At 41.2% G+C, this 8,517-nt stretch overlaps 1 protein-coding gene across 1 annotated transcript in view; it reads right to left on the reverse strand.

Moving 5' to 3' along the window:
• LOC129451006 (E3 ubiquitin-protein ligase TRIM21-like) overlaps positions 1-1,328 on the reverse strand; it is a 33,998-nt gene extending 32,670 nt beyond the window's left edge. Inside the window, exon 1 of the mRNA XM_073859733.1 lies at positions 1,210-1,328. The gene's annotated coding sequence lies outside the window, so the exon portion shown is untranslated. The remainder of the gene's footprint in view (positions 1-1,209) is intronic.
• Between the last annotated feature and the right edge of the window lie 7,189 nt (positions 1,329-8,517).

Consider the following 8,517-nt stretch of genomic DNA (forward strand, 5'->3'; position numbering starts at 1 on the left):
TGGGTTTTGTGGACTTATATCAGTGACTTAAAAATCTAGCTTTTTTAAAGACCATGCATAACATTTTTCTCTCAAAAATACAAACAAGTACATACATGTAGCTCATATAATATTTAGCCCAGTTTGTGTTGAATGCAGTGTTATGAGACACTTGCCATTATTATGTTTAAAGCAACTGAAAACAGACCAAATGTAAGAGCATGTCAGAACCTCTGCCAGTGTCCCAAAATGGTTGGACCCCAGAGGGTTAATCTTCAACAACCCTAAGTCAAAACCCCCAGCAATAATTGAGAGATGGGTACTAAGATTACAACCCTACAAATACAAGATTATTTACAAAGCAGGAAAAACAAATCCGGCAGACTAAATGTCCCGTCATCCACAAAAACTGTACAAATCTACAATCACTGATGACATTGACACTAAGATACATGTCAAATTCATTGCTGACAATGTAGTCCCCAAAGCCATGACATTAGAAGAAGTTAAAGCAGAGACAGGTTTCTGTGGATTTTTGCGGTCCATTCCCATCGGGTGACCATCTTTTAATTATCTTGGATTAATACTCCAGATTTCCTTTTGTAGAGATAACACCATCAACAACAGCAAACAAAGTCATTCCATTGCTAGACAAAGTTTTCTGTATCGCAGGAATTCACAAAATTATGAAATCTGACAATGGCCCACCTTTTTTCAGCCAAGAAATGACTAACTTCACAACACACCTAGGTATACACCATCGCAAGATCACTTTGTACTGGCCTCAAGCCAATGGTAAAGTTGAAAGATTCATGAGAACGATAAAAAAGCCACATCAACAGCTTTTGCTGAAGAAAAACCTTGGAAACATGTACAAGTTTTTGAGGCACTACAGAGCAACCCAACATCAGATCACTGGAATATCCCCGGCCGAATTGTTATTCGGTAGATGTATAAACATAAAATTAACGACAGTGCACAGCCCAGTACATAATGATGCTTTAGGCAAGCTGATTGCCACAAAAAGGAGAAGATAAAACAATACTCGGACAAGAGGAAATGAGTTTCAACCTCTGAACTCAAAATAGGAAAACTCAAAACACCATATAATCCAAAACCATACAAAGTGATAAAAACTAAAGGCTCAATGATATCAGCACAAAGCGGACAACACATCATTACAAAAAAACACCTCATACTTTAAACCCCTGAGACAAAGAGTACATGTACCACTCAATGATCTCTCTGATGATGAAATGGATGAATTTGATTACGGAGACAGACCTCAAGAACAAAGAAGACCACCAAATATTTCTGAAAATCCCGAGCAACGAGAACGACGTTATCCTAGAAGAGAGAACAGGAAAAGACAGCGAAAGATAATGGATTACACTTGATGAACTAAAATTAAAGCACTCCCGTCTTCCAGTCTGACCAGCTAAGTCCAGCTAGATCAGCTTAAAAAGTGACCAAAACACAGCTTGACCAGCTTGCAATACCAGCTAAAACCAAGCTGGGAGACCAGCTAAAACCAGCTCACCAGCTTATGCTGGTCTTAGCTGGATTTTTCAGTAGGGCTACGAGGAACATTTATAGCATTTAAAAAGTAAGCTAATACGTTCTAAGTTTTAGATACAGTAAGTTATTGTGTTTAGAATGCTAAATTTAGACTACTATAATTGTTATTAAGGATTTAACATAATTTTGAGAAAATGCATTCCCAGTTCTCTCAAGTCTCATCAATAATATGTCCTAGGATAATGTGTTATTGTTGTCATGTTTTGGCATCTTTCTTCTAAAACAAAGGGAGGGATGTAGTGTTGCACTGCCTCTTTAAGAAATTACGTTTCCGTCATGCATTGCTGTTGTGTTTACGAACGGAGAGAGCATGTAGTGTTGCTATGTATGCAGTAAAAAAGCACACATTTCAGGTGTTGTCTCTGTCATTACAGTCACCTTATAAGGAAGAGAAAACATTCAACTCAGTCACTTCTATTCTTTATTCTTTGCACTTTAGTTTTCATCCTTACGATTGTTTAGTATTTTAGATTTATTTAGTGGTGTTTTAAGTCATTCTTGATTATCTTTGTATAATACACTAACCATAATACAGTAAAAGGTTCTTAAAAAGTCATATTTACCTTTCCAAATGTGTGTATTGTCCTCTATAGGCTATGCAGTATCTGCTCTGTCTCTCTTTATGATTCATTTAGGTTTCATTTGTTTGTAGTAACCACCCCGCTCTAGTTTTCCAAAAGCCACACCCTTATTATTTACAGTCGTGGTTCTAGGATCAGTGTAAATCCGGGGCTTAGCCCAGAGACATCCATGCATGTGTCAAAAAGACACTTTTAATAAAACATGATAAACATTTTCTAAGTAGTATTATTTTGCTAGATTATTTTTTAATTGTGCATTTTGAAATAACAATTTTCCACTGAGTTAAACTTTACACTGATATTAATGAAAATGTTGTCATCTGTTACTCAACTTCTTAACATCTTATTTTTAACATCTCTCAGATTTAATGCTGCTAATATTATACCCGACCCATGTCTGAGGCACACGTGAAACTTTAAAGGAATAGTCTACTCATTTTCAATATTAAAATATGTTATTACCTTAACTAAGAACTGTTGAATCATCCCTCTGTCATCTGTGTGTGTGCACGTAAGCGCTGGAGCGCGCTGCGACGCTACGATAGCATTTAGCTTAGCCCCATTCATTCAATGGTACCATTTAGAGATAAAGTTAGAAGTGACCAAACACATCAACGTTTTTCCTATTTAAGACGAGTAGTTATACGAGCAAGTTTGGTGGTACAAAATAAAACATAGCGCCCCTCCAAGCGGATTCAAAAGAGCAACTACACTCCATGGCGCAACAGCACCTTTGGGAGCACTTCGACTCGGCGCAGTAACACCCTCCCTCTCCCATTATGAGAGTGAGAAGGGGAGCAGACTTTTCAGGCGAGTCGAGGTACTCCCAAGAGTGCTGTTGCGCCGTGGGATATGGTTGCTCTTTTGAATCCGCTTGGAGGAGCGCTATGTTTTGTTTTGTACCACCAAACTTGCTCGTATAACTACTCGTCTTAAATAGGAAAAACGTTGATGTGTTTGGTCACTTCTAACTTTATCTCTAAATGGTACCATTGAATGAATGGGGCCAAGCCAAACGCCATCGCAGCGTCGCAGCGCGCTCCAGTGCCCACGCGCACACACACAGACGACAGAGGGACGACCCAACAGCTCCCAGTCAAGGCAACAACACACTTCAACATTGAAAATGAGTAGACTATTCCCTTAAGATCTGAACCCGGTCGTGTCAGACCTCTGGTTTTCAGATCTAAGTGGAAGAACTCTAAATTAAAGTTCTAGGACTGTTTTTGATGTTTACAAGAACTAAATGCTACTGTAAATATGTAATACAGCACCATTACTGTAAAAACTTGCCGTATACTACTTTAATTAATTTACTTTATTCATACATTCATTCATTTGTAAATTTAATACAGAATTCATTTTTATTTTAACCTAGAGAGGTACTGCTGGCTTGTTTAAGACATTTCAAGAAATTGTGTGGAAAATTACATTTAAAACATAGAATTTCTAAACTATTTGCAGTAATATATTTAAAATAACACAAAGCACATAAGCTTAAAATGCCGATGTTTTAAGTTTTTTAGACTGTGACCACCTCTCAGACTTCATAAGGATGCAAAAGCATTATAAAATAGCTCTACGTAGTAATACGTGCTTCAAGTGCCCTGAAGACATACAAATGGGTGTGGTGGTGAAAAAATTATTAAGTAAACAATTATACCTGTTGAATAGGCTGCTCGCAATCAAGTTTATTTTCAAGTCTGCAACAACCAGAATGTGCCTTATTCGCCTGTATATTGTAAAATTAGTTGTTGTCATAAAATATTGTATTGTTGCACTATATTTTCTTTACTTTAAAGACAAGTAAACATGCTTACAACATAAGAAATTAGCAATTAGCCAACAGGCTAATATCCAAAACGGATACTATGTACACAATGCACTACTCTCATCAAAAACAAGGTCATTGGCCCTTTAGCAATCTACATTCTCTGGGGTTCTTTGTCCTTTGGAAATTTGTAAAATGATGTATTTTCTGTGTTTTGGTGACAACATTCTGGTTCAAAACCATTGGCTTAAAGCTCTGGATGTCCATCCATCACAGTCTCGGTTTGAATCAACATGGTGGCGGACTGAATAATGTGTATACCAGCAAGATATACACACCACTATATGTCTTTAACATAGGTCAAGAACTTAATGGAGTGGATTATAAACACACCCACACATATACAGTATATGCCTTTAGAAAACTTAAAATATATGCCATAAGTTACATAGAGATATTGTCACAAGCCAAGGGCGGGCCGCTAATGTTTAGCCACGCCCCTTCTAAACTTCCACCTCGAGGAGGTCCCCAAAACCAACCCAATGACCAGACAACAACGAGGAACAGGTAAGTATAAAAATATTCTTTATTTAGTTAAATATTTAAAAAGTACTGGGGAATGGGGAAAAAGGGAAATTAAAACTAAAGTCCAGCTCTGCCCTCCAGGGGGCCACGAGCAAGTGAGTAACAGGGGGTGGGGGTTGCGTCGGGGAACGGGCTCCCGCCTCTAGTTCCCTCTGCCCGTGGCGCGCTCCTCTTCCTTCCTGGAGGCAGAAGAAATCAAAGTCAGTGTTTGTATGGACTTGTTCCTATTCCGTGTACCTGTAGCTCGCTCGAGGCGGTTCACCGCCTATCTCGTACAGCTCCTCGCTGGTCGACTCACTCTCCTTCCCTGTTCTCTCTTTCTCCACAGATGATTACTGGGACACCAAGACACAGTGAATCGGTTTCCAATGGTTTCTCTCACCTCGTCGCTGACTACAGCTTTGGGTAGGTATGGCTCTCTTCACAGTTCGTTATCTCGACCTTCACGCTGTCTCTCTCTTTCCACAGATGACTGCTGAGACACAAGGGCACAGTGAATCGGTTTCCAATGGTTTCTCTCACCTCGTCGCTGGCTACAGCTTTGGGTAGGTATGGCTCTCTTCACAGTTCGTTATCCCGACATTCACGCTGTCTCTCTCTTTCCACAGATGACTGCTGAGACACAAGGGCACAGTGAATCGGTTTCCAATGGTTTCTCTCACCTCGTCGCTGGCTACAGCTTTGGGTAGGTATAGCTCTCTTCACAGTTCGTTATCCCGACATTCACGCTGTCTCTCTCTTTCCACAGATGACTGCTGAGACACAAGGGCACAGTGAATCGGTTTCCAATGGTTTCTCTCACCTCGTCGCTGACTACAGCTTTGGGTAGGTATGGCTCTCTTCACAGTACGTTATCCCGACATCCACGCTGTCTCTCTCTTTCCACAGGTGACTGCTTGTCGCTGACTACAGCTTTGGGTAGGTATGGCTCTCTTCACAGTTCGTTATCTCGACATTCACGCTGTCTCTCTCTTTCCACAGATCTTCACGACACACTCCTCTTTCCTGTCGATCAGGCAGTTTTAACAGGTTATATTTCACTGAACAGGGGGGGGACTTACGGTGGCTGGTTATGCGGTGCGTCAACTAGACGGTGGTTTCCTAGGTGGCGCCGGGGGCCAAAACCCTCTCGGCGAGCTCGTTGGTCTATAGAGGGGCGAGAACCGTCACGCCGGCTCACCGGGTCGAGCGCTGCCCTTTCCTCGAGACCCGTTGGTCGATCGAAAACTGGACCGGGGCGCCCTTTCGTCGAGACCTCGGGCCGGCGGATCTCCTTCGCCTCAGGCTCTATGTTGATCAAAAAGACACAGGTAAGGGAACAATATCATGGATGATACTCACGCACCGTCAGTAGCACAGTTCTTCACCGCCACTCCTAAGCTCAAGTCCGCCGAGCGTTTAGCTGGGAAAATACTTTGAGACACACTCCGTGATTTGAAGACTGAAACACACTCACAGCATAATTATGTACAGGTCTTACTCTAGGACCGTTCTTTCCTCTTCGTCGTCTCAAGAGCGAGTGACTGGAGGCGGGGGTACGTCAGACAAGACAACAGCAATCCCACTGCAATACACAGCATTACACAGCACCACTTCAAGTGAAAATTTCTACATCCAAAACTCACCCACCACTCAGTGCACACATTAGACGCCCGTCTTCCTTGACTTTGCTCTGGACGAGAATGTAGCGATGGTGACACGGCCTAGTGTTGGTTTTCGTCGCTGGAGTTGGTTTCCTCACACAGACCCTTCGGCTCACCCACCACACTAGCTCAGGGGTAGGGCCTTCCACTCTCTTTCAGAAACACTCAGAGAAGCATACAGGTCACATATATATACAACACTCCCATAAGAAGGTTTCCGTTACTCGCAACTGCTGTAATTTCTCCGTCTTAGATTGCCTTCACACTGCAACAATTCCAGATACACAGACAGGGCGTTTTCCAGCCACCATCAACACTTTTCCGCAGACGTATACTCACAACGGTGCGTCTTGCCTTCGTTTCTTTCCTCCAAGACCAGCATTCGTTTAATCCTTTCACCTATAAGGTCTTCGGTATCTTCCTCAATGTAAGTCTAGAATCCAGACGAGAGAGAGAGAGCAATACAACAATCCAGCAGCGTACCCGGTGAGCCTAACTCAGCGCTCCATACACACCAACAGCGGGGATACTAAGCACACAAACTGTGGTTCAACCTGCTCTAAAATACTCTCCTGAGTGTCGTCCTCATCCAATCACCCGGCGCTACTCTCAATAACTCTCAGGTGTATGTAATTCAGCTGATTACAGCGTTCGCGGCGCTACCGGATGTCCGGTGTCTTCTCTTACCGGCCCGGGCGGAAACATCCGGGCGGAACCAAACTTGCCCAATTTTTGGTTCCGCCTAAAAGATCGTCACTCCTGTGACAATATAATGAGCTATAATGATTTGGTCTTATGCAATTTGCACTTTTCTTTTGAAGTTGGAAGTGGTCAAGGTCCAAAATCAGCATTATTGTTCTGGAGGTCAAACAAAGTCAAAATGGGTTTGAATGACATAAGGGTAAGTAAAATATTAAAATGACAATTTTCAGACAAATTAACAGTTTTCAGTACTTAAAATAGAACTGGTTTAAAATGAAACAATGACTGCCTGTGCTGACATCCATCTTTACATTTACATTTATGAAAAAAGGCAAACAATATAGAGACAGAGCGCAGTTATGCAAATTTGAAAACTACGCCCACCGGGGGGGAAGCAATTCAACCGTCTCCATTGACTTTGTATTGCGAGAAGCCGCCTCCTTTTCATTTCTGGCTTATAACAAAAAACTGAATAATGCCTAAAAGCTGCTTTGGGACAATATATACAGCTAACAAGCCAAATAACCCAGAAATAAGTTTTTATAAGCTGTCGAGCTGTAAAACCCAGTCTTTAAGGAGAATAAAGTGGATCGCCAACTACGTTTCCACCTAGTGGACGCAGTTCTACTAATAGAAGTACTATGAAAAGTTGCCTGTATCCATTTTTGTGTCTTTAAACGCTCGTTTTTTGGTGTCGAAAGCTTATAAAAACTTATTTACAGATTAAACTTAAAAACAGAATAATAACTAAAAGCTGCTGTGTGACAAGGTGTACATCTAACACGCCAAAAAATAAATAAATACGTTTTTATAAGCTGTCGACTTCAAAAAACGAGCGTTTAGACACAGACATGGAAACAGGCAACTTTTCATAGTAGTCCTATTAGTAACACTGCGTCCAATAGGGGGAAACGTAGTCGGCGATCCACTTTATTCTCCCTGGGTTTTACGGCTCGACAGCTTATAAAAACATATTTCTCGTTTCTTTGGCTTGTTAGCTGTACATATTGTCACAAAGCAGCTTTTAGGCATTATTCAGTTTTTTTGTTATAAGCCAGAAATGACAAGGAGGCGGCCTCTTGCAATACAAAGTCAATGGAGACCGTTGGATTGCTTTCCCCCCCCGGTGGGCGTGGTTTTCAGGTTATGACGCGCTGCGCTCTGTCTCTATACAGTGCAAACAAGTCAACCATGTTTAACAGCATGTGTAATCCCTGCTTCACTACATATTACGCTGCTAACACTATGATCTACCACTGAGCTATACAGGAGATATACTCTTTACCACTTACTTGCAGTAAATACACTTTAACAACTTATAGTACTAAATGCACATGAAATTAATTGTCATCAGAAATAACACAGTAGCTTAAAAAGAACATGCGTTCGGTATAAAATATTCAGTCTTGGTATAAAATAATCTTGTTACTCCTGTAGGTCCTAGCAAAAGAAAAACATGTTATGTTACCCATGTGTCTAACTGTTTTCAGCTGAAGTTACAATAATCAACTTTGTGAATATTTTTGTGTGGTGCTGTTGAACCTGAATGTGAAATACAGAGAGGTCTTTCTTTTCGGATTGTATTCAAAGTCTATATAAAAGAATATAAAAATCTCAACGAGGACCTCTGCTGGTGAAAGTTGGGGAAATAGTGTGTCTACAAATGTTTCATAAACAT

This window comes from Misgurnus anguillicaudatus, chromosome 21 (assembly GCF_027580225.2).
Source record: "Misgurnus anguillicaudatus chromosome 21, ASM2758022v2, whole genome shotgun sequence".
NCBI lineage: Eukaryota > Metazoa > Chordata > Actinopteri > Cypriniformes > Cobitidae > Misgurnus > Misgurnus anguillicaudatus.